Raw genomic sequence first — 25,371 nt, 5'->3', positions numbered from 1 at the left:
GCCCCAAACAGCAGCAGTGGTTGACTGGGCCCTTCCTTGTTGCCAATAGGCGCTGCCATTGTTCCCCTCAGGCCACTGACAGACTCAGGCCCGTCCCTCACCCTTCTTTCTTTCTCTCTTTCCCTCCCTTCTTTCTCTCTCTTTCTCTCTCCCTTCCTGAGTTAACAGTTCATGTTCATCTTGTTTCCTCATCTAATTCACACAACGGCAGCCTCCTTCTCCTGAAGGGGCTCTTTCCTCCCTCACGACCCCTTTCTTCGCAGACCCCTGCCCACTATCTATATCTATATCTATATCTAAACACATATACACCTCTTCTCTACAATCAAGAACATCTTCTGACCAGTAACAGTTGCATTCCAACTGACCTTAACCATCACAGGCTTCTCGTCCCTATCTGCATATCGAATCCCCACTGCCCACTCAACATGGTGCTTCTGCTCTCACAGGCTCCTCCTCCCTATCTTCATACAGAATCTGTACTACCCAATCACCATGGTGCTTCTGCTCGCGAACACTCACGAGAGCTGCCACACACAGGATTAGCCATGGGTACGCCTTAGAGAATTATATATATAGATGCAGATAGTTATTTCATTCAAGGTTTGTGAACATAAGGTAGTGTAAAAAACATTGCTTCGACCCTTGGAGGAGTAATTATGAATATCTTCTATTTTCCTGCTGTTCTTCTGAAGTCCAGCAGTCTTTGTCCTCTTTTCTTCCACTGACCATTGTGATAGACAAGATGAATACAGGAACATAGGAAGCTACCCTGTGTTGAGTCCATCTAGATCAGTATTGTCTACACTGACTGTCAGCAGCTCTCCAAGGTTTTATGCAGGAGTCTTTCCCAGCCCTACCTGGAGATGCCAGAGACTGAACCTGGGACCTCTTGCATACAATGCGGATGCTCTGCCACTGAGCTATGATCCCACTGTGCTCTATGCAGTACAAATCAGCATTCATGTGTATATGCCACAGTGTCTTGGACAGTGAATAGTCATCATATTCCATCAGTGTGAAGCAGTTTCAGGATATTTTAACCACTTGGGCACCTTCCTTGCTGGAATGATAACCTGAGATGTATTTTTTTTTAATAGACTGCATTGCCTATTTCCATGTCTATGGTGCTCCTGGTTACACTTTTGATTAGATTCCCACCACAACTTCAATATTAAGCACCTTGCTTCTGTTTCATTATTCATTATTAAAACCTCTCATTTCCCTCTTATTAGTCACAGGAAGATGCTGAAAGGCTAATGTACATTGTGGAGGAAACTAAAGTTATGGGGAGTGGGATGCTTCATCTGAAAAGCTTGTGTCACATTTCCTTTATACATGTATCACTTGTAGTGATTCAAAGATGGGTAAGCAAAGCTGTCATGGACCCTTGCTGTACATGGGTCTAGAGGGGTTTTGAGAGGCTAGCAATGGTCCAGCCATGCTGTTCTGTCAGTCTTCTGAATCCTTGCTGACATTTCCCATGCACAAACTGACACATGACTTAGGATGACCAGCTTTTGAATTATTATTTCTTGTTTACACAGTCAGACAGGTGTTATTGACTGGTTTGTTTTATCCAGACATCGAGTCCTCCCCAAGGACCTGGGATGGCTGAATTTTATCATCAATACTGTTGGTTATTATAGATATCGTCACAAAATATAGGCTGTTCCCAGTAAAGCTGCTTTTTGTAATTGGCTGATGGTGATTTCTGTGGCCCCTATGGTATTGAGGTGCTCTTCAAGGTGTTTTGGAACTGCACCCAGGGCACCAATTACCACTGGGATTATTTTGGTCTTTTTTTGCCACAGCCTTTCAATTTCAATTTGTAGATCTTTGTATTTGGTGATTTTTTTTCTATTTCTTTTTCTTCTCTATGTCGATTATTTTAACTTGTTTTTCTTTCTTCTCGACTACAGTTATATCTGGTGTATTGTGTGGAAGATGTTTGTCTGTTTGTAGTCGGAAGTCCCATAATATTTTTACATCTTCATTTTCTACCACTTTTTCAATTTTATGGTCCCACCAATGTTTGGCTACAGGTAGCTTGTATTTTTTGCAGATGTTCCAGTGTACCATCCCTGCTACCTTGTCATGCCTTTGTTTGTAGTCAGTCTGTGCAATCTTTTTACAACAGCTGATTCGGTGGTCCACTGTTTCATCTGCTTCTTTACAAAGGCGGCACTTGCTGTTTGTTGTGGATTTTTCAACTTTTGCTCTTATTGCATTTGTTCTTAGTGCCTGTTCTTGTGCAGCCAGTATTAAACCCTCTGTTTCTTTCTTCAAGCAACCATTCTTAAGCCATTGCCAGGTCTTGGTGATGTCTGATTTTCCACTTATATTGTGCAAATATTGACCATGCAGGGGCTTATTTTTCCATTTTTCTGCTCGGTTCTTGACTTTTTCTTTCTTGTAGGCCTGCTTTCTTTCATTGGTGTTGAATATTTTTGCATTATTGACCATTTGAAGTGCATCTTCTTCATTGTCCTTGATATATTCTTCAAGGCCTCTTTTCTCCTCCTCTACTGTTTGATGGACTTGCAACATTCCTCTTCCACCTGAGCTGCGATGGAGGTATAGCCTATCGACATCACTGCGGGGGTGCAGAGCATGATTGATGGTCATGATTTTCCTGGTCTTACGATCTAGCGTCTCTAGCTCTGCCTGGGTCCAGTCTATTATTCCTGCAGTGTATCTGATAACAGGTATAGCCCAGGTGTTTATGGCTTGTATGGTGTTCCCGCCATTGAGTTTGGACTTGAGGATTTTTCTAACTCTCCTGATGTATTTACTTCCAATTTTTCTTTTAACTTCAGTGTGTGCGATGTTATCAGCCTGGAGAATGCCCAAGTATTTGTAAGGTTCTTTCTCTTCCAGGTTCTTGATCTTGCTTCCATTGGGCAGTTCTATTCCTTCTGTTTTTGTTATTTCCCCTCTGTTCATTATTATTATTATTATTATTATTATTATTATCATTATATTTTTACATTTATATCCCGCTCTTCCTCCAAGGAGCCCAGACCGGTGTACTACATACTTGAGTTTCTCTTTCACAACAACCCTGTGAAGTAGGTTAGGCTGAGAGAGAAGTGACTGGCCCAGAGTCACCCAGCTAGTTTTATGGCTGAATGGGGATTTGAACTCAGGTCTCCCCAGTCCTAGTCCAGCACTCTAACCACTACACCTCGCTGGCTGAATGAATTTCGAATTATGACCAGCTTTTGAACTACTGGCTCCCTGAGAAAGGGCAGAGCCTGATGCAATCTAGCAGATTGGTGTGGGGGTTGGGGGACGGGTGGCAGAACCTACTGAATCTAGGTAAGAAGGAGGCTGTTGATGAAGGGTTACCCATCATGTTGGCCATCATTATTTACTTCAGGTATTCATAAGCCACTTTTTCTCCCACAAAGGCACCCCAGGAGACATAATTATTTTTCCCTTTCTGGATGGGAGGAAAGAAGCTTTCCTTATTTATGCTTGTATGTATAAAACTATCATGTGTCAAATGGCCTCAAGACAGTGCACATGAAAAACACAACAAAACACAGCATTAAAATAATAATAATAAACAGTCAAAACATGACACATCATCACAGCATAATGTAACTGCAGAGTCCATATCATCCTCTTCTAGTTATCCTTTTGAGCTCCCTAAGTAAGGAAGGAAGGCGTCAGTGAAGGGCTAGATTGCTTAATTATGAGAAATGTAATTAAAGTGACTTTGAGATTTCAAAGAATAGCACGTGCATGTGCATCTGCATAATTCCACATTAGGACATTTGAATCATCGAGCTAAGAATAGTAATTTTAAAACCAGCAGGATTAAATGATAGCTTGGGTGGCAAAGGTGCAAGCTTCCACGAGCTTGTCTGCTAGAGCAGTCCTACTGTGCCAGGTTCTAATGGGGTGAGCACAGTTCGTCTTGCTGCAGATTCATTCAACTCTGTCAGTATTTATAACATTGCTGCTGCTGTCACACAAAAGGTTTAATTAAAAGCCTTGTTTAGTGTTTTGGATTTAGTGGATCTGTGGCAACCTTTACAGTGACTAAAGAGCCAGATAAACAGGGATGAATTATTAACAAGTATTAATTATCCCTATGCAAGTCTCTGCCTTGTTATGTCAATTTGCCAAAGTCACTGAGGAGTCAGGAGTCACTTGAGAGGAATGAATAAAATGAATGGGAAAAGCCACATCAATTGGAACTCATTCAGCTCTCAGAACACACAGTATCACCCCTTCCCGTGACATATAGTGCAGTTGCAATGAATGGAAGTACTGCTATGTAATCATAAACAACCTTAAATCTCCAGTAGTAATAGTGCATGGCACAGACAAGCATATGAAGACGGGAACTAGTTAGCATGCATGGGAGCTAATATGAAGACAGAAGCTGGTTCTGTCTTCATCTTCATAACAGAACAGAACATCTCTAAGAGACAGAGTCATGAACTAGGAAGTTGCCCATTCAAATTGAATCTCTGCCTATAAACTTGGTAGGTGAAGTTAGGCAACCCATAGTGTTTAATAGTTGTCTCCCTCATACACACAAGGAAATCTTAAGAAGATTTATCTAAAGGTTTATTCAGCAACAACTCTGTTTTCTCCTTTCCCTCCATTTTTCTCTTGACTCCTCCCCCACACTATCTATAGGATCCCTTTGGGACAAACATCCAAACAAACTGCAAAAGATTTCTGAATAGAATATGACACATCTGTCCCCTTTATAACAACCAAAAATTGAATTGATGACAAAGTCTTGAAGTCTCTTAGGTGGTCTCCTGTCATGCACACTTCTCCTCTCTTGGGTTCTCTGGCACAGGAGCTGTTTGTTTTTTCTGGTACCAAGGATTGTCCATCACTTTCATCATCTTCATCTACGAGGTCAAAACTGGAGGCAAGATCAAATTCCTCTTCAGTTTCTCTCTGGAGATCAGACTCCCTTCCCTCTTTTCTCATACTAAGCATGTTAGAAAGTCTCAAACTGTTCCGTTTCTTTCCATCATCCAATATGACAGAATCTCCTTGGATTTTGATTATTTGTTTTGGTCCAGAATGTTGGGAACATCCCTTTCTCAGTTTCTAAGGTAGCCGTACTCGAACAAAGTCCCCCACCTGAAATATTCTGTTTTGCACCCCATTTCTGATCCACATAGAATTTATATTTTTGTTGCTTCTCCCTTACCCAATCACGAATCTCTGCATCCTCATAGGAAGCTTCCAGATAGTCAGACCAGTGGTCAGTCACCTAGCTCAGTATTTTCTACAAAATCTGGCAGCAGCTGCTCCAAGCACACGCATAACAACGATCGGGCAAGGGGAGACAGTTGTCTAGGGGCCCCACTGCCTGGAGGGGGCCCCCAGAGGCACCTCATGTGACTCCCCATTGCCCCCTGCGCAGCCCCAAGGCCCCTCAGCCACTTGCCCTGTTCGCTGTCTCTCCTGCTTGTTCTCCTGGCCCGCAATGGAAGCAGCAGACAAGCTGCAAAGAGCTCCTTTTCTCCCGTTTCTCAGCTGATCGGCGGGTGGGCGGGGTTTCCACGGAGGCCTCGTGTAGGCCTCTGTGAAGCCTGAACTCCAGTAGGGCCCAAGCCAGCCTGGAAGGAGGAGGCAGCCAGAGTGGCCACCACTGTTCTCTGCAGCAGAAGACCCCTTGCTGCCAGGTAGAGTGTGAACTCCTTTTTGTGGTTACCTTCCCCGCCCCCCCCACCGGATATATAGGCATCTGCTTGCCATAGGGCTTTGATATGGGGGGTGGGACTGAGAAGTCTCTGACTATTTATTTTAAAACAGCTTGGAAAATTTGCTGGCTTAAAAAAAACCTATCTAAAAAGTCCTATAAGCGGCTTCCCCAATAACTCGCAGGGACTTCTGGGTAAATCTGGCCATGTGAATGCAGCACCTCCATTCCAGAGGAAAGGTGTGTTAAAGGGTTTTAAAAGCCTCCTGTGAAAAACCTCCTGGAATCAAACTTGACTGAATTTGTTCAGAATTCTGAGAAAACAAACATAGGCTCACCCTGCATGGTTGAAAGTCTCCTTTGCTAATCTGCAGCGAGGGGGCCATTTTAATAATTTGTCTTACTAGTGTGTTCTAGGCATTAAAAGTAGCACAGATGTATAGTACTCAATGTATATCACTATATATTGTGACGTGTGGGTGTGTGTATTCAGTGAAATGTATTTCCAGGCAGCATACTTATTTTGAAATATCAGACTTAAATCCTTGGGGGCCTGGGGTGTGCGGAGGCCCTGGACTTTGAGTGGGGGCCCATTTTAAAATCTCGTCTCTGGGCCCACTCCAACCTTGCTATGCCCCTGCCTCCAAGGTTACAGGCAGGTGTCTATCTCAGCCCGAACTTGGAGATGCTGCCAGGGAGTTAAACAGACATGGCTTCATGCTGCGGGTTATTGGAGAGCAAATCTGCTTCGCAGTAGATTCAGAGCTGTTTAATTAGCGGCATTAAATGGACCATTCGCATTTCCTCAGCATTTCCTCGGCTTCTCTCTGCATTCCCTGCAGATCTTTCTCTGTGTCCCCACAGCTTGCTCTGGGTTTTTTCTCCCACCAATCACATCCCAGAGGAGGAGATGTGTGATGCCTCTCTTCATTATTGCTTTTTGTTTGTTTGTTTGACAGCCAGCTGGTGTTCGGCAATACAGACTAGTCAAAACAACAGAATACTTAACCCAGACCTGCAGATTGCAGCGCTCTCAGGGAGGGGAGGGGGTTCTCAATAATGCATCACACATTTGTGGGGTCCATTATTGGAGCTCCGGGGGGCAAGGTGACATGAGGCGATGTGTCCCAGCACCCGACCCTCGGAGCTACCAGCAGCAGCCAGTACTTGTCTCAGCAGGTGATCTGCCTGCCCAAGGAAAGGGAACTGCTTGTGTGCAGGGAGGTAAGCTCCTCAGGGCTTCCTCACTGCTAACTCTATTGCTCCTTCTCACTGGTTGTTAGAAAGGGCTCTTAGGCAATTACTGGAACTTTGCAGAACCCCTCTGCATGCTAGGAGGCCAGCTTGCTATTTTAGGCAGGGCAGAGCCTCAATATCAAGCACAGATTTTTTTTTTTTTAAAGTTTTGGAATTTGACACCATTCCTCTTTCTCTCCAAAAAAATAAAAACAAAACAAAAAAATGTCCAGGTTACTATCACTTGATAGTGTCAACCATCTCCTAGATTTATTTAATCTCTTACATTAAACAGTGTGCTTAACAGGATAACAGAAAACATGAGCTCTTTTCCTGGCCTATTGCCATAGTGGTAATAGCCCAAGTTCACTTTTCTAGTCTTGCCAGAGTTTGACATTGAGAATACATCCTAGGACATTGTTGTAACAGTACTGGAGAATAGTCATAATTTTTTATGCTCTGTCCAAATTGTTTTGTAAAAGAAAGGAAATAAATCACTGTGGAAAGTGTACATGAATTTAAATAACCTGAGTGGAGGCAGAAGGTTAAGGCTGCAATCCTTTGCACACTTCTGAGTAAGGCCTGTTGAACACTGTATATTTCTGTATAACACTGAATATTTACTTCTGAGTAAATATGCATAGGATCGGGCTATATGAACAGAACACAGAGGGCAGAGAATAAATTGGGGTGCTGTTTGATATAATACTGCAATTGAAGGAGAAAGGGATGATGTTACAAGAGTTATTCCATCTGTTGGTTATGATGTATGCCAGGTATGCTGAACAGTTGGATGAGTGTAAATGAAGATGCCTTGGTGAATCCTGTCAAATACTTACCTGTCCATTTAGTATTTTGGCCTGGAGTTCAATATCTGATGTTTTGTTTAATACCAGGTATTTTGAACCGGGAAGCATTCAATTTCCTCCACCCCCGCCCCCGGTCTCACCACATCTGTTAGGTTCCACCCTTTAACTTTCCAAACACCACCAGGATCCCTCTCAAGAAGGCCCCCTGATCACCCTTGGACCTGCGCATGGAACAGGAATGTTTATAGTCACAAGTTGGGAATTTTCACGAGTAGCAGACTAAGTCACAAGATTGGAATAGAGGATGACAGAAAAAAAGGCTGTTTCATGCTTGTTAGGTTAAATAAAATCAAACAAAAATTAAACAAATCATTTCATAAGAACAAGGGTGAAAAAATCTGGTTTTCTTTTTTTTTAGACTGTAGACTGCAGTACAACTGTGAGATTTCTAGGTTAAAGCTCAGAATGAGCCCAGCAATGGGAGGCAGGGCAGGCAAGGAATGGTAAGAGCAATAAAATGAACAACTTCTTCTTCTTCTTCTACTTCTCCTCCTCCTCCTCCTCCTCCTCCTCCTCCTCCTCCTCCTCCTCCTCTTTTTCTTATTCTGAGTAGTAGTAGCAGTAGCAGTAGTAGGTCCATTAAGAGGAAGAGGAAGGAAATGATAGCCATTGCTCAATAAAGATGGTGAAATGTTCATGTGTGACAATGAGATGGTGGAGTTGCTTAACTCCTATTTTGCCCGAGTCTTCTCCCAAAAGGGGAACTGTGGGCTTATGAGAGAACTGGCCATTCAGCTAATGACCCACAATTTCATAACAATACCATCAGGTGAATTCACAACTGGTTGGTACATCATACTCAAAGAGTGGCTTCACATGATTGCCACCAAGCCAGTAAGCTGCGGTTCTCCAGTTCTGGTAAGCATACACTCTCAGAGGGTATGTTGTGTGAACCCACCAACTGGTGGTTCCCATGCTAGCTTCCCGAGATTCTCCACTCAACTGCAAATCTCAGTTACCAAAGTTGGGTGAACCTTGGTAGAATCTCAGGACGTCCAGTGCAAGGACTGGTCGTTGGCAAGATCACACGACATGCCCATCAAGAGCACTCACTCATCAGGTACCAGAAGTTTCCAGCTTACTAACTTGGTGATTGTGTGAAGTTACACAGAGAGTGCTCATCAATGTCTCTTCACAATATCAGTAGTCACCTGAAAACTGAGGCTGATTTATAGAGTCTGCAGGGCAGCCCTAGAGGACTGGGAACCCCAGCATATGTGAAACAGTCACCAAATCCTTACAATCCATGTGACTTTTTACCTCAGACTTGAATGGTTTGTTACGCGCTAAGCCAAATGTCTTTGAAGGTTACAATTGTGCAGGCCTGCTGCTCTGCCCATTTATTTACATATTGCAACACCCTCATTCTGTCACTAGGGGTCAGGGAATCTCTATTGGAGAATTAGTTATAGTGAATTTGCAGCAGTCAGAGAGAGAACGAGTTTTAAAAAGAAAAAGCACAAGAATAATTTTGACAGCCATAGCTATCAACTCAGCTAGGTCTTTTCAGAGGAATTATATAAACACTGACTGATGACAACGCCTTTTTTACATTATTTAGTGATAATGCCTTAAAATGTATGTGTGTATGCGTGTGTGTGTATGTGTATGTGTGTGTGTGTGTGTGCGCGCGCAGGTGTGCGTGCATGAGAGCGCATTTATATTTAAAGTTTTTGTGGAAACAGTAAACTTTGGTGATTGAAGGGGTCCTAATGAGTTTATTCAGGTAACTACTTTGTAAATCTCATTTCCAGTTATTCTTGCTTTGGAAAAAAAAAAAACAGGAGGCAGAAACAGAGGTTTTTAATTCAGATATCAGTTCAGAGTTGCCTTTTGGAAATATTGAAGTATTTCTAGTGAGACAAAATCTTAGAAAGGGGATCTGTCTTGATTGGATTTGTTGACTGGCAAAAATTATATTTGGCAAAGCACAGAAGAAGCCTTATGGACCCTTGATTCTCTGCCCAATATGCAATAATGGGTTGTATGATGCTCTAATTTGCTCAACGGTCAAGTACATCTCAAAGGCTTACCTGCCTGCTGTGATTTAGCCAGGTAACATCATGTTCTAGCTGTTACATCATACAACTCCTGCAGTGGAGATGGTATGAGCTTTCTAGTTATAGCAGAGTTATGTGCAATGGACAATTCTAAGCAAAGAAGTAGCAGGCTCAATTTTCCTTTCTTTTCTAGGTTTGGACTCATGGGATTGTGTTCAAACTCTCTGGTCTTTCTCTGGCTCATGCAGGGCATAGAGAGTGTAATGACAATAGAGTCTGTTCCCTTCAGGTGGGCAGGGATTTTCTCTTGGAAAAATCATAGATAAGGAAATGCATTCCATTGTTTTCTGTTTGCCACTTCTATAGAAGTGAAAACCATGAAGAGTCCAGCAAAGTGTCTTTGGTTCGCACATGTGCAGTGAGAATACTCTAGCACAGTGGCTAAGCTGTGTGATTCTCACGATGGAGAGAAACCAGGCTAAGGGATCCCAGCCTGGTCTCCCCCCATCATGAGAACCACCAAGCCTGGTGGTTCAACGGAGGCTAGCCTGCCTACTCCTCCCCTAAAATGAGGTTAATGGAGCGAGCGCCCTGCTAACCATGTTTTACTGCTCATGTGCCACCGCGCTGCGGCTATGTGCCATGGCGACACGAGTAGACCCCTGACCAGGAGGCTACAGCAAGCCTCACAGCCTTGGAGGTCTCCCCAGGATGCCCTGTGCTCTTGCACGGGGCATCCTGGGAACCAGGCAGCCCCCAATCCCTGCCGCTGCTACTGGCTCCCTGATGGAGCCAGTCATTGTGTGGGCAGCTGATCCGACTGCCCAGGGCTCAACATTTGATCGTGCACGGGGGGAGTGGGTCAAGCCCGCTCTCCCCACACAAGCCCTGCAGGCTCCACACACTGATCATGTGCAGAGCCTCACGGTGAAACAGGGGAGGTCTAACTTGCCCCAGCCCCTACCCCATCTGCACTAGGGAGACAACAGGGCTGTTGAAAGCATTACTGTGGTACTGAAGGTGAAGTGATCTGAGCACACTACAGTACTTTATACATGCAAAATATTAAATAATGCACAACTACAAGCATCAATGGATTACAAACTGCACATTATCAAACTTCATGACAAATCAATGGGCTGTTAATATAGCCCAAACGTTCTGTAAATAGCAATCATAAATATTAAAAATCCAAATATCTAAAGTTCTATAGAAATTGTTATCATCTCAGCCCAGCATTACAAAGCGTGCTAGTTAAAAGAATGATCTCTTCTACATAACTACAATGAACACAAGAACCTTGTCCTTTCATGCATCTGGTTGCTCATTCTGTATCCCATCAGGCTGAAAGAAACTGCAGAGGCAGAAGGAGATCATGCCCTGCAGGCATCTGGGCTCACATGCAGTGCCACTAATGCTGTTTAAGCAGAGGCTGCCTCTGGGCTCATGCATTTTATCCAGCATTGATGGTAACATGTACCAGATGAGGGGCTAATTACACCATATGTTCAAATATGTCTTCCTTCCTTCCTTCCTTCCTTCCTTCCTTCCTTCCTTCCTTCCTTCCTTCCTTCCTTCCTTCCTCTGTTATATGCATATATATGCAATATGTTGGCCCTTAAAATTACACTTCTGCAGCAAAAAATTACTCTGCTTAACCTTAAAAATTACTCTGCAGCAATTGCAAGGGGAATTCTTGGCCATCCAGCACTAATTTCTGAAGCAAAGTGCTTTAGCCATTTACAGGCATTCTTTTTTGTATATGTGGCAGTGATGGGGGATCCATGATCACAGCAGCAGGCTCTGGCTGTATTCACATGTAACATGAAACCACGAGCCCAATGGACCCAGGGTTCTGCTCCCCACCACCCCTGCTCTCCTGTCTGAATTCGGATGTAACGGAGACCAGGCTCTCTGAAGTCAGGGATACTGCAGAGAGGAGGGGGAACTGGCTATACGGGCTTCCTTCTTGCATGAAGGACAGCCCACATGACCAATCAGGCTGGAGAGAGGAGGAGATGTATCCCTCAACCCCAGTTAGAGGGAACGCAGACTGCAGTTCTGCATTCACATGTAACACAGGCTGTGTTCAGCCTTGGGTTGGGGTGGTGAAACCCACTACAACCTGAGGGAACAAATTGGAATCTGGAAAACAAAACCTTGCTTTCTGCATGGAACCAGAGTTTGGATGGGGTGTCCTGCATTCGGCCGTGCCACTTTGGCAACCTCTGGCCCCTTAAAATCTGGTTTTGTGTTATGTGTGAATATGGCCTCTGTCTTTTCTGTGTGGCCAAGTTCCATGTGCTGGTCAAATTCCCAGTGCACAGAGAGGCTATTTGCATAGCCTCCAAGGCTCCAATCACACTACACACCCTATTTTCCCAGTGTACGGATCAAAACCAGAGCATATAAATATCAGTACTGTGTGCATTTGACCAATAGGTAGATGTTGGAAGCAGGGAAGAGAGCTTGCTGCCATGATTACAGTCTGCCCACATGTACAAAATAACCCCATCTTTAGAAAATAGATGCTTTAAAAAACCAAAACCCTGAAGAATCTGTAATAGAAGGTTAGAATGTTTAATCTCAGAATGAATCTGGTTTTACTTGATGTAGAATAGCTGGAACTCAAGCATATTAAGTAACATTTCCTATCTGGCAAGGCAATTAGGAGTGTGTTGGGCAGAGATATGGCCACCGTACGTGGCGCAGTGGGAAAATGCTTGACTAACCAGAAGGTTGCTGGTTTGGATGCCCACTGGTACTATATCGGGCCACAGCGATATAGGAAGATGCTGAAAGGCATCGTTTCACACTGTGCAGGAGGAGGCAATGGTAAACCCCTCCTACCAAAATAAAACCACAGGGCTCTATGGGCGCCAGGAGTCCATACAGCACACTTTACCTTTTCCTTTTGGGGGGAGATGGTGGAAAGGAAATTTAATCAAGAAGACTGTGGCTGTATGGAAGCATCTTGAGAGGAACCGTAAGGATAAAGATGACAACTTCCATCTCATTTTGACTTAGAGCAGAATTCATAGGCTGGTTATTATTACAAGACCAAGAGTAAAGACTTGTAAAGTGCATCCCCTAGGGTTGCCAGTCTTCTAGGTCTCCAGGAATCAGCATCAGTCTCCAGGTCACTCTGGATGTTTAATGGCTTAGTACTGTGAAAAAGTATCGGAAAAACATATTGGCAGGGGTGGGGGTGGAATCCTCCAGGAATAGCTTCAGTTAGAGCGGGTGTCTCCCAAATCTCCACAAAAGGCAAAAGAGAAAAACACAAACAAAAAGGACAGGGATTTCCCAGAGACGGGTTCTAGAAAAGAGGGACTGCAAACAGGGCCAGTCGTATAGCAAAAGCTGCCCTGAATGCTCCCCCACTCATGGAAAGCAGAACCAAACAATATGTTAAAAGCAACCACCTTGTGCTGTGATCATTAATTGCTGAAATAGACAAAATGTGGGGAAATGGCTTTGGAAATAAGAGGTATTGAAAAGAAAAGAAAAGAATATAAAGTGCAGGAGAGAATGATTTGTACATTGTTTATGGCTGTTACAATTCTTATTTGTTCTCGGGTTATTTCATTTTTTAAATTAAGACATTTGCAGCTAGAATGCAACAGAGTTTCCATAGAATATTGGGCATATACCTGTGGAGCAGCATCCAGTAGGTAGATTGTAGAAAAGGAAAATCAGGTTGAATAGTCAGACCCTCAGCATGCTGAGCAAATAATTTAGACCTATCCTTTTGTTGGTATCAAAAGGTAAGTTTAAGTGAGTGAAACATGAAGGGTTTGACAGAAGGATTTTGTATTCCTTTGCCATGGCTTGGGGAAAGTGGCAGAGCTTGTTTAATTTCCTCCTTGAAATGCCAGAATGTTCATTTAGAGAACCTTTAGGGATTCTGTAAGCAATATGGCAATAGTGATCCTAGCTTGTAGGCAGAGGAGAGAGTTCCTTTTCTTCTCCCCTCTTTAGCATATCAAGATTTCCAGCGTCTCCTTGATCTGCTGTTTCTTTACTTAAAAAAGCATGGATGGCAGCCGTGTCAATCCAACAGTGCTCTCTGCATCAGTGGACCGGATTCTGGTTCCCTCCTACAGATAAGATCTGCTCAAGAGCTGGACAGGGCTCTCATTCTTGGCTTTAACTTCCAACCTGGCAGGCATTAAAATGTTCGTCCTGCTGCCTGGCTCCACTCCATTTGGAATTATATGAGATTTGTGCCTCCATCTCCTAACTTGGAGCTAGAAATAGAATGTCACCATCACTTGACACTGCTAGCTCCACTGCCCTGATGGCTTTCCTTTAATCCTTTTGTGAGACTGTCCTAACCAGCAAAGCACCTGAGAGGTTGGGCCATTCAGGTTACTCTTGTCCCTTAGTATTGACACCCAGTAGTGTCCACAATGATTGGCAGCAGTTCTGCAGAGTTTCATACTGGAGTATTTCCCAGTTCTGCTTGGAAATGCCAGGGACTAATCCTGGGACTCTCTATATGCAAAGGAAGCACTCTACTACTAAGCTATATGGTTATCTATCTATCTCTATCCATTCCTATGGGCACAAATGTATTTCCAAAGTCTGAATAGCCCCATGCCGGAAGCAAGACAGTATCTGTGTAGCAACTGCAACAATCACCTGTTTGGGGAGGGACAGAATCCATCCCTCTGCTTTTCCCACAAACTGGTGACAGGTGATATTGCTGGCAATTTGACTGGGGCTGCACACATTCACAGCCCCGGCTTCTCTTCTCTTCTCTTCTCTTCTCTTCTCTTCTCTTCTCTTCTCTTCTCTTCTCTTCTCTTCTCTTCTCTGTGCACAAAGAGTATTTCTGCGCTACACATTTAATAGCTTTTTAAAAAAACCCTAGCATAAGTGTTTTTCCACTGAGAATACTAGGAACTGTAATTTGGTGAAGGTGCTGACAACTTTTTTCGTTAGAGATCCCTACCTCCTCCTCCTGCTCCTCCTCTTCCTCCATCATCTCCATAAAATGACAGTTCTCAAGGTTCCCTGGAGAGAGAGAATGAGTGTCAAAGTACTGTAGATACTCTGTATTTTATGTCAATCCACAATCACAAGAAACACCAGTGTTGTAGTTTTGTACGGGAAGAGAACAATTCTAGAAACTGGTAAGAGTGAATTCTAGCCAACAGCAATAAGGTATATGAACACCAGGCAAAATATCCTGACGTTTCTTGGATCACCTGCTTTTGTGATATTTGAAGGGAGCCTAGAATAGAACTGGAGAGAGCTATCTCCTGAGTAATCAAGTAAATACAAAATAAAATCTGGAATCCATATGGATTTACTGAAAGGTTTACTGCTCTGCTGAACTGATGATTTTTAAAGCGCAGATGATGCATAACTTATTAAAAACCTATTTTTAAATATTTTAAGGCTGGGATGATGCATTGGTCCCCACATGTCCTGGAAGTGGCTTAAATTTTCTCAGAAGATTTAAAAACTACCTGGTTTTTCCACAAAACTCTCTCCTATCAACAAGGGTCCAAATGACTCACTGAAAATAGAAGAAAAGACAACATTTCTCCTGCTCAAGTTTTATTTGTGTTTATATAGTTCCTCAGCTTCAGGGGGAAAAAAGAGATGCATAGTGGCAGATCAGAAATCCAGAACTTATCCAGATTTCACTAAGAGAACCCCAAGGCTATATATTGTGTCAAATGTGAATGAAGGATACAGGAGGATGAAGGAAGCATATTGTACCCAACGGATCTTTGTTTAATGTGTCCCAATCAACCACAAGTTTACTACTATGACTACTATGACTACGACTATGGCTACTATGACTACTACGACTATTTATATACTGATCTTCAACCAAGTTTCCAAAGCAGTTTACATAGAAAAATAAATAATACATAAATAAGATGGTCCCCTGCCCCCAAAGGGCTTACGCAATCTAAAAAGAAACATAACACAGATACAAGCAACAGCCACTGGAGGGATACTGTACTGTGATTGGACAGGGACAATCGCTCTCCCCCTTCTAAATATATGAGAACCACCACTTTAAAGGGTGTCTCTTTCCTCAGTTAGCAGGGGGATAACTAACTGTGCCTTATTAGTTTTATTTGGGCTTTGTGACATGGATAGGAAAATTTCAGGTTGCATTCTGTGAAAAAGATATACAGCCAGACCTTGAGCAATGTGCTGAATCCCACCGGCAAACTCACAAGTTGTACAAGTGGCATTACAGAAGAGTAAGCCCATTATTTCCATTTATAGCAGGTTGATGTACAGTATGTCAGGTATGCACAACTCTGTAGGATCTGGCATTGGTCACCTAACTTCAAATCTAAGTTCGCCAATGTTGGTTGTCCACGCTGACCAACCATGATTGACCCCCCACCCACACAATTATTTCCCATTTGTTTTCACTGCTAAGATGTCCAGGAATTGGGTGCATCCATGCCTCCACCCCCTGACATTCAGAGGCTGCTTTAGTCATAAAAACTGATCCACAGAGTATGAAAACAGATTCAGGCTTTACATGGTACTGCAGACACACAACTATATGACCAGTGTTTCCAGTGGAAGTAGCACTGTGCAAGTGTGGGGTACTGTTCTAAGTCCTTGCACAGCTGACCGCTTGCACAAGACCATGGGTCTACCTTTCATGTGTGCAACAGCCCTGGTGGGTCCCAAATGCCGGCATCCCACTGCATGGAATGTTGGCCACTGTTTGTTGTAGGAATCATGTAAAGCACAAAAGGAGACCCATCTCCTCACACACAGTGGCTGGACATGTACAAGGTAACCACAGACAGTTGGTGGTTCTCTGGTGCATGGCTTCCATGTGTCCCCACATATTGGGGGGATGTGCATCTCTCCTTCAGACTTCATGTGCTTACTGTGGCCAACACTAGTGTGCCTGTGGGCGCCGTGTAAAATGAGGAGCAGACTTGCAGAGTAGATGCCATCAAGCCTGTTTTGTGTTTCCAGCTTACCTTCTCTGATGACATGTGATACAGGACAACAATCGATTTTTTAATTAAGTACACCATTTTCACTAGAGCCCCCCCTGCAATCCGCACTGCAATCCAGGGCCCGGTTAAACATAAATGGTCATTGGGATGGATTGCATCCTATCTGATTTAAAAGTGTGCCACATGAAGGGGTTCTCCAAATTCTCAGCACCTTGGCCTGAGAAGCCAGCCATGCTTATATTTTCTCTCTCTTTTCCATTAGAGACACAAACCTCCTGGAAAGCCCCACCCCTGAAATCACAGATCTCTGAGGCAACTGGGCCTGCATCCAACAGTGTCTTTTCAACACCCTTGCATCTTTCCTAACTTTTTCCTTCAAGTGCCTAACCATATGACTTTTCTGATCTAAGGGCCATGTTAATCTCCGAGAAGGCAGCTATTTATCTCGGTCATTTCTCTCCAAAGCAGAGGTCAGTAAGGACTGCTGGTGTTGAGGACACCTGCTGCCTTTGTGGTTAGTGCTGAAGGTGAGTTTGCAAAGAGACACTCTTCTATCATCTCCTTTATACAGAGGCTACCTACCTTGATTGGATCTCTATTATTAGTAGCTTAGATGCCATTAGAGTTCCTCTCCTTGCTTCCTTTGCTAATTAATCAACTCCTGCAGTGACAGTACTTGACCATTAAATAATTTTCATTAGTACCCAGAGGCCACCAGTGTGAATGGCTTCATCCATCTTCATTAACTCTCTGAGGCCAGAATCAGAGAGCAACTGGCTGATGGCAATTGAGTAGATTCTTCCATAGGCCCCTCCCCTTTTTGTCCAGCTGCCAATGAACAACTTCCCATTTTTTGGTACAGTTCAAGTCACTTTTATGTTGCTTATGAACTATAGTTAAATGTCCATTTCCCCCAAGAAGAACTCGTTTCCCCACCTCTCTTCCCATCACATTCTTGAGCAACATGTGTGGTAGCAGGTTAGTTTAAGGATATATGCACTTCTGAGAGCAGAGGGTCTGACTTTTTCAAAGGGAAGACCATATGTTACATAGTATTCTGTGTTGGTATGCTAGCATTCATGTCTGCCATTTTTCCAGAGAGAAAGATAGAAAGAGAATAAATTCTCCCTTTCATCAACTCCCTCTCTCCTTCCAGCCAGATTTCTGTGTATAATTTCAGGAAGAAAATGGACAAGGAACCTTTTAAGAGGTGGATAAATAATGTATAGTTTTCCTCATTTTGTAAGTAATCTGAGAATGTTTTCCTAGGTCAAGATGGAAAATCAATATTCATTGATATCTGAATGACTATTCTCCCAGACTAAAAATTGACTTCTGCACTTGCTTAGCAGATCACACTTGGGAAATAACCCATAGACGTTAGGACTCATTTGCTGCAGGCACTGTTGGTCCAAAGTAAGAGCTGTTGCATTTCATAGAAATGCTTGCCGGTTGTCTCCCTCCTAAGTCACTGTGAAATATGTTTTCATCTTGAGAATGGCAGGAATAAGGTTTTTCTCTTGACTGTTTACAGTTCAGTGAAGGGAGTGCTCTCTTTTTAACTAAAGCACTAGTACTTTTTCCATCATGTCCCCAGGGCCTCTTGGATAAGCAGACTCGTACATTGCTGATATTCAGCAACAGCAGAGACTGTTGTCTTCTCACGCGGTGCCAGGGCTAAATGTTGTGCTTCATCCCCACAGCAGCTTGAGAAAGTGGCCTTGAAGCTCTGTGCAACTTGTAAGAAATACAAACCAGCAAATCCTACACATCCTTGAAGGGGAAGGTGCTTTCTAGTAACAGCTATAAAGAATTGTTCTTTGCACAGGCAAATACAGCAGTGTATGTAAAACTACTGGAACTGTTTATCTGTTTCTCAGGAGAGTATAAGAGGAAGGATTATCATATTTTGATCTCACAACTAACCTTTGAGGCAGGTGAAACTGCAAGACATCAACTAGCCCAAGGTCACTTAGTAAACTTCATGGCTAACTGGTGATTACACCTAGCAACACACAATCCACTACATGACACTGGCTCGCCAGTCATAGCTAATAAGATGAGACAATACTGGACAAGATGAACCAGTGGTCTGACTCAAAATGAAGAAATGCCATCCTTTCATATAGAAAGAAAACATCTTTCAATATGCAGTAAAATATGCTGTTCAGCAGCCTTGTTGGCAGTGTGTATTGGTTACATCACTAAAGGTGAGGGGATAATAGAAAAGCTGTTTAGTTAATACCTGGAAGCTGCCATATACTGAGTCATACCATTGGTCCATCTAACTCAGTATTGTCAACACAGACTGGCAGCGGTTTCTCCAAGGTAGCAGGCAGGAGTCTCTTTCAGCCCTATTTTGGAGAAGCCAGGGAGGGAACTTGGAACCTTCTGCTCTTCCCAGAGCGGCTCCATCCCCTGAAGGGAATATCTCACACTTCTAGTCTCCCTTTCATATGCAACCAGGGCAGACCCTGCTTAGCTTAAGGGGACAAGTCATGCTTGCTACCACAAGACCAGCTCTCCTCTCCTCTATCTTACTATAAAGTGGTTAAAGCACTGTACATTCACCATCCTGCTGTAGTCTGTAAGCTAGGTTAATATTATTATCATCCCCATATTACAGATGGGGGCCTGAGAAACAGAATGGTTTGCTTAAGTCCACCAAGAAAGCAGAGGGGCAATTCAAATCTGATTCATCTGATTAATTCTTTTGCCAGTGCACTACACCAGTTGCTTAGAGTGCCCAGGCATCTTTCTGGAATGATGGTCATATACTGCAAAATGTATTTTCAGTGGGGGTTTTTATTTCTTGTTTCTTTGGAAACCTATCTGTTTGTTAACTGTTGTTTCAAAGAGCTGCAACTTCCACTTGAGAGAGCAAAACAATCAGTTTACCCAGTATTTCTTCCCTGGTGAGGCTGGTCCTTCATATAAACCCCACAAAAGGAACGATGGATTACAAGCAGGGCTGTCCTTGCTGTTCTTGAATGCAGGACTATTAGCTCTCTTATTATTTTTATTTATTTACACAGTCAGACAGGTGTTATTGACTGGTTTGTTTTATCCAGACATCGAGTCCTTCCCAAGGACCTGGGATGCCAGAATTTTATTATCAATGTTGTTGCTGTTGTTATAGATATCGTCGCAGAATATAGGCTGTATCCAGTAAAGTTGCTTTTTGTAATTGGCTGATGGTGCTTTCTGTGGCCCCTATGGTGTTGAGGTGCTCTTCAAGGTCTTTTAGAAGTGCACCCAGGGTGCCAATAACCACTTGGATTACTTTGGTCTTTTTCTGCCACTGCCTTTCAATTTCAATTTGTAGATCTTTGTATTTGGTGATTTTTTCTATTTCTTTGTCTTCTATTCTGCTGTCTCCTGGTATTGCTAAGTCGATTATTTTAACTTGTTTTTTTTCCTTCTCGACTACAGTTACATCTGGTGTATTGTGTGGCAGACGTTTGTCTGTTTGTAGTCGGAAGTCCCATAATATTTTTGCATCTTCATTTTCTTCAACTTTTTCAATTTTATGGTCCCACCCATTTTTGGCTACAGGTAGCTTGTATTTTTTGCAGATGTTCCATTGTATCATCCCTGCTACCTTGTCATGGCTTTGTTTGTAGTCAGTTACAACAGCTGATTAGGTGGTCCACTGCCTGCTGGAGAGGAGGAGAAGAGGACACCATCTTCCCCTGGGTATGAGACTGGGGTGCCTGCCTGGCTACCTCTTCTCTTCTGCCCTCCCTGGTTGCCATCTGCCTCCCCCCAGGATTGCTTGCAGAGAGGCTTTGCAGGACTGGGGCTACAAGGGTGACTTGGCAGTTTTTCCTGGTTCCCACCTGCTGGGCTTGTTGCTCAGCCTATATAGGACGACTTCCAGTGGCGCCGGGCCCACCACCAGCGGGGTAGCCACCGAAGGGGCGACACCAAAGGGGGTTGCCCCTTTGAGGGAGCCACTTCGGGGGAGAAACAAGGGCGAGGGCTGGACACTTTGTCCAACTATTTGTATAGAGGGAGGCATTCAATAGTGGGGCTTCAGTTTAATCAGTTTTAAGTTGTGCTGTGGTTGGGTTGAAGTTGCAATGTGTGTGGATTTGTCTGGAGATGGGGAGGCAGGGAGCACCTTCATTGAATGTGTGGCAGCTATTCCGGTGGTGGTGGGGAATAGAAGAAGAAACGTTGGCAGGTCAGCAGGCTGTTCCAGAGGAAGGGTAGTCAGAAATCTAATAGCTGTCCCCCCTTCCGGCTGTCCTGCCAGCTCTTTGACCTCGGGGAGCACTGCCAACATCCCACATAACCTTACCTTGCTCCTCTGCAATGCCAGGTCGGTCAAAAATAAATCGGAACTCATCCATGATTTGATCATGGATGAAGGGGCCGACCTGATGTGTATTACTGAGACTTGGTTGGGGGAGGCTAGTGGTCCAGTTTGGTCCCAGCTTCTCCCTCCAGGATATTCTGTAGAGGAGCAGGTGAGGGGACTTGGGCAGGGAGGTGGAGTGGCTGTGGTCTATAAGGATAACATCTCCCTTACCAGGGTCCCTGTCAGGGTATCGGACCATATTGAATGTGTGTACTTGAGTTTGGGGACCAGGGATAGATTGGGACTTCTGTTGGTGTACCGATCACCCCGCTGCCCAACGGAATCCCTTACTGAGCTCACGGACTTGGTCGTGGAACTTGCGTTGGAGTCTCCCAGACTTTTGGTGCTGGGGGACTTCAATGTTCATTTTGGGACCAATTTGTCCAGGACAGCTCAGGAGTTTATAGCGGCCATGACAACTATGGGCCTATTTAAAGCGGTCTCTGTATCGATGCATATTGCAGGTCACACTCTTGATTTGGTTTTTTATTCTGATCAGGGTGGTGTTCCGTGGGTGGGGACTCCTACATTCTCCCCATTGTCATGGATGGACCACCATCTGGTTAAGGTTGGACTTACAACCGCTTTCCACTTTCTCAGGGGTGAGGGGCCTATTAGAGTGGTCTCCCCGAAGAGGTTACTGGATCCAGTAGGATTCCAAGAAGCCTTGGAGGGATTCAGTGTTGGCTCTGCTGGTGATCTTGTCGATGCCCTGGCTGAGAACTGGAACAACTTGCTCACCAGGGCAGTAGACACGATTGCTCCTAAGCGTCCCCTCTGACCTGCTTCAAAATTGGCCCCTTGGTATACGGAAGATCTACGGGGGCTGAAGCGGCAAGGTAGGCGACTGGAGCGCAAGTGGAGAAAAACTCGACTCGAATCCGACAGATTACGGCATGGAGCACATTTAAAGATCTATGCTCAGGCGATACTTGTGGCAAAGAAGCGGTTCTTTTCTGCCCGTATTGCCTCTGCGAGTTCACGCCCAGCGGAGTTGTTCAGGGTTGTGAGGGGACTAGTATCTGCCCCCTCTCCCTTGAACCAGAATTTGGAAGCATCAGTTACCCGCTGTGGTGTGTTTAATGAATTTTTCGCAGACAAAATCTCTAGGATTTGGGCCAACTTGGATGGGACTCCACAATTAATTTGATATCTGAACTGGAGGTGTCCGACAACTCCTCTTATACGATTCGACTGGATCAATTTCAGTTTGTGACTCCTGATGATGTGGACAAGCTGCTTGGAGCGGTGAGGCCTACCGCTTGTCCTCTTGACCCTTGTCCAACATGGCTTGTTCTATCTAGCAGGGAGGCTGTTGTAGGCGGCCTGGTAGAAATCATAAATGCTTCTGTGAGGGAGGGCAGGATGCCTCCTTGTCTTAAGGAGGCAATTATTAGACCTCTTGTAAAGAAGCCTGCATTAGATCCCTCAGAGTTGAGCAATTATAGGCCAGTTTCCAACCTCCCATGTCTGGGCAAGGTAATTGAGAGGGTGGTGGCCTCTCAGCTCCAGGCGGTCTTGGAGGAAACTGATTTTCTAGACCCTTTTCAAACTGGTTTTCGGGTGGGCTATGGGGTGGAGACTGCCTTGGTCAGCCTGATGGATGATCTCCAATTGGCAATTGACAGAGGAAATGTGACTCTGTTGGTCCTTTTGGATCTCTTGGCGGCTTTCAATACTATTGACCATAGTATCCTTCTGGAACGTCTGAGGGTGTTGGGGGTGGGAGGCACTGTTTTACAGTGGTTCCGCTCCTACCTCTCAGACAGATTCCACATGGTGTCAATTAGAGATTGTTGCTCTTCAAAATCTGAGCTTAAGTATGGTGTCCCTCAAGGCTCCATACTCTCTCCAATGCTTTTTAACATCTACATGAAACTGCTGGGAGAGATCATCAGGGGATATGGAGCTGGGTGTTACCAGTACGCTGATGACTCCCAGATCTACTTCTCCATGTCAACATCATCAGGTGTTGGCATATCCCCCCTAAATGCCTGCCTGGAAGCAGTAATGGGCTGGATGATGGAGAATAAACTGAAGCTGAATCCAGATAAGACGGAGGTACTTATTGTGCGGGGTTGGAACTCTAGAGACAATTTTGATCTGCCTGTTCTAGACGGGGTCACACTTCCCCAAAAGGAACAGGTTCGCAGTCTGGGAGTACTTCTGGATCAATGTTTCTCCTTGGTTTCTCAGGTTGAGGCGGTGGCCAGGAGTGCTTTCTATCAGCTCCGGCTGATATGCCAGCTGCGCCCGTTTCTCGAGATCAATGACCTCAAAATAGTGGTACATTTGTTGGTAACCTCCAGACTGGACTTCTGTAATGCGCTCTACGTGGGGCTGCCTTTGTACGTAGTCCGGAAACTTCAGTTGGTCCAGAATGCGGCAGCCAGGTTGGTCTCTGGGTCATCTCGGAGAGACCACATTACTCCTTTGTTGATGGAGTTACACTGGCTGCCAATATCCAGGCAAAATACAAAGTGCTAGTTATAACTTATAAAGCCCTAAACGGCTTAGGCCCTGGGTATTTAAGAGAGCGTCTTCTTCGCTATGAGCCCCACCGGACGCTGAGGTCACTTGAGGAGTTTGGTGGCTACACAGTTTGGTGGCTACACAGAGACGGGCCTTCTCGGCTGCTGCCCCGAGATTTTGGAATGTGCTCCCTGCTGAGATACGATCCTCTCCATCTCTGGCAATTTTCAAAAAACACCTGAAAACACATCTCTTAAACTAGGCTTTCTCAGCTTTCGAGATTTATTTTTAAATTGTTCTGATTATTTAATTGTTGTTTTATGATGTTTTTAATTGTTAATCATTGTTTTTATGCTTTATAATTTTTGTTTTACTTATTAACTGATTTTAATGGTGTTTTAATGTAAACTGCCCTGAGCCTTTTGGAAGGGCGGTATAAAAGTTTTAATAATAAATAAATAATAAATAAATCTGCTTCTTTACAAAGGTGGCACTTGCTGTTTGTTGTTGATTTTAATAATGATAATAATGATAATAATGATAATAATAATAATTTGTGCCATCCCTGTACATGGATGAGATATCAATGCTCTGAGGAGCTCACAATCCAAAAGACACCCAAGGGAGGCAATGAGGGAAGGGGAGGAATAGCAAGCATGAGAAGAATTTGTGATTGTTTTTTGTATACATACTTGTGCTTAGTTGCAGTAGGGTGTGGGGACTAGAAGGTTGTGCCAAAGGCTTCATGGAAAAGATATGTATTGAAGAGGCATCACATGGGTGTTCTGCAGGGTAGTTCGAGGCATAAGGGGCAGCAGGTGAGAGAGAGCAGAGGAGATATGGGAGGGAGCAGGAGACCTTTGAGTGGATCAGGGTGGAGCTGAAGGAGTGACAGTCATGGGCAGGAAATGAATGGTATTTGAGAGCAGAGAGACAAGGAGGGGAAGCCCATGGAGGACTTTGAAGCTAAGGACAAAGAACTTGCTATGCTGGATCTGGGAGTGGACAGGACAGGGCCAATCAGAAGCAGGGCAGGAAGGCCTTTTGGGCCTCAAGCTCAAGTGGTCCTGAAATTTAGATAATAAATATTCAAATTAGGTCTAACTTTTTTGTGGTTTATTTTGTTTTCATGTGTCGCCGTATTTTAAAACATATATAGTATGGTTAGGGGCCTCAAAAGCTGGAAGTGGCCGGGGCCTCTCTGGACCTCTGAGGGCCTGGGACAGGAAACAAGTGTAGGGATTTAAGGAGCAGGGTGAGGTGATCAGTGCAATGAGATACATGGATGATTTTGGCAGCAGAATGCTGGATGAAGATGGGGGGATTGAGATGGGGCAGCCGAAGACCAGAGCCGAGAAGGTCGCAGTAATCATCAAGGCAAGAGATGGCTCTTTCTTGAGCCTAGCATAATATTGTGAAACCACTTTCTTTTCCCTCAGGGGAAAAAAACAATCCTCCATTGGCATTTATTTATTTATTTTGCTGTAAAAGGTTTACCTAACATGCCCAGACTCTAGCTGAAAAATGTTCCTTAGTGTTACTGGAAGAAGTTATTTATAGTGTTTAGACAGAGATCCAGGCTCTTAATGCAAACTTGTAAATCATGCATCCAGATACAGCTATCGGTCACAAACTATAAAGTTTCATTGGGCAGCATACATCACTTACTGTCTTTCTTAATGTTTGTATATGTTTAATTTCCCACCAACTTCTCCTGCTGTTATTTCCTTCTGATTAAATAGTAAATCTAGGGGATTTCTGGAGACATTTTGCTGTGATAGTATAAGTGAAA

At 44.0% G+C, this 25,371-nt stretch overlaps 1 long non-coding RNA gene across 1 annotated transcript in view; it reads left to right on the top strand.

The window, feature by feature from the left end:
• The first annotated feature begins 5,612 nt into the window (after positions 1-5,612).
• LOC128348759 (uncharacterized) overlaps positions 5,613-25,371 on the top strand; it is a 38,516-nt gene continuing 18,757 nt past the window's right edge. Inside the window, exons 1-2 of the long non-coding RNA XR_008318297.1 lie at positions 5,613-5,666; positions 8,147-8,231. This is a non-coding gene — a long non-coding RNA (uncharacterized LOC128348759). The remainder of the gene's footprint in view (positions 5,667-8,146; positions 8,232-25,371) is intronic.

This window comes from Hemicordylus capensis, chromosome 3, assembly GCF_027244095.1.
Source record: "Hemicordylus capensis ecotype Gifberg chromosome 3, rHemCap1.1.pri, whole genome shotgun sequence".
Lineage (NCBI taxonomy): Eukaryota > Metazoa > Chordata > Lepidosauria > Squamata > Cordylidae > Hemicordylus > Hemicordylus capensis.
This window is presented reverse-complemented; position numbering and strand designations above follow the sequence as displayed.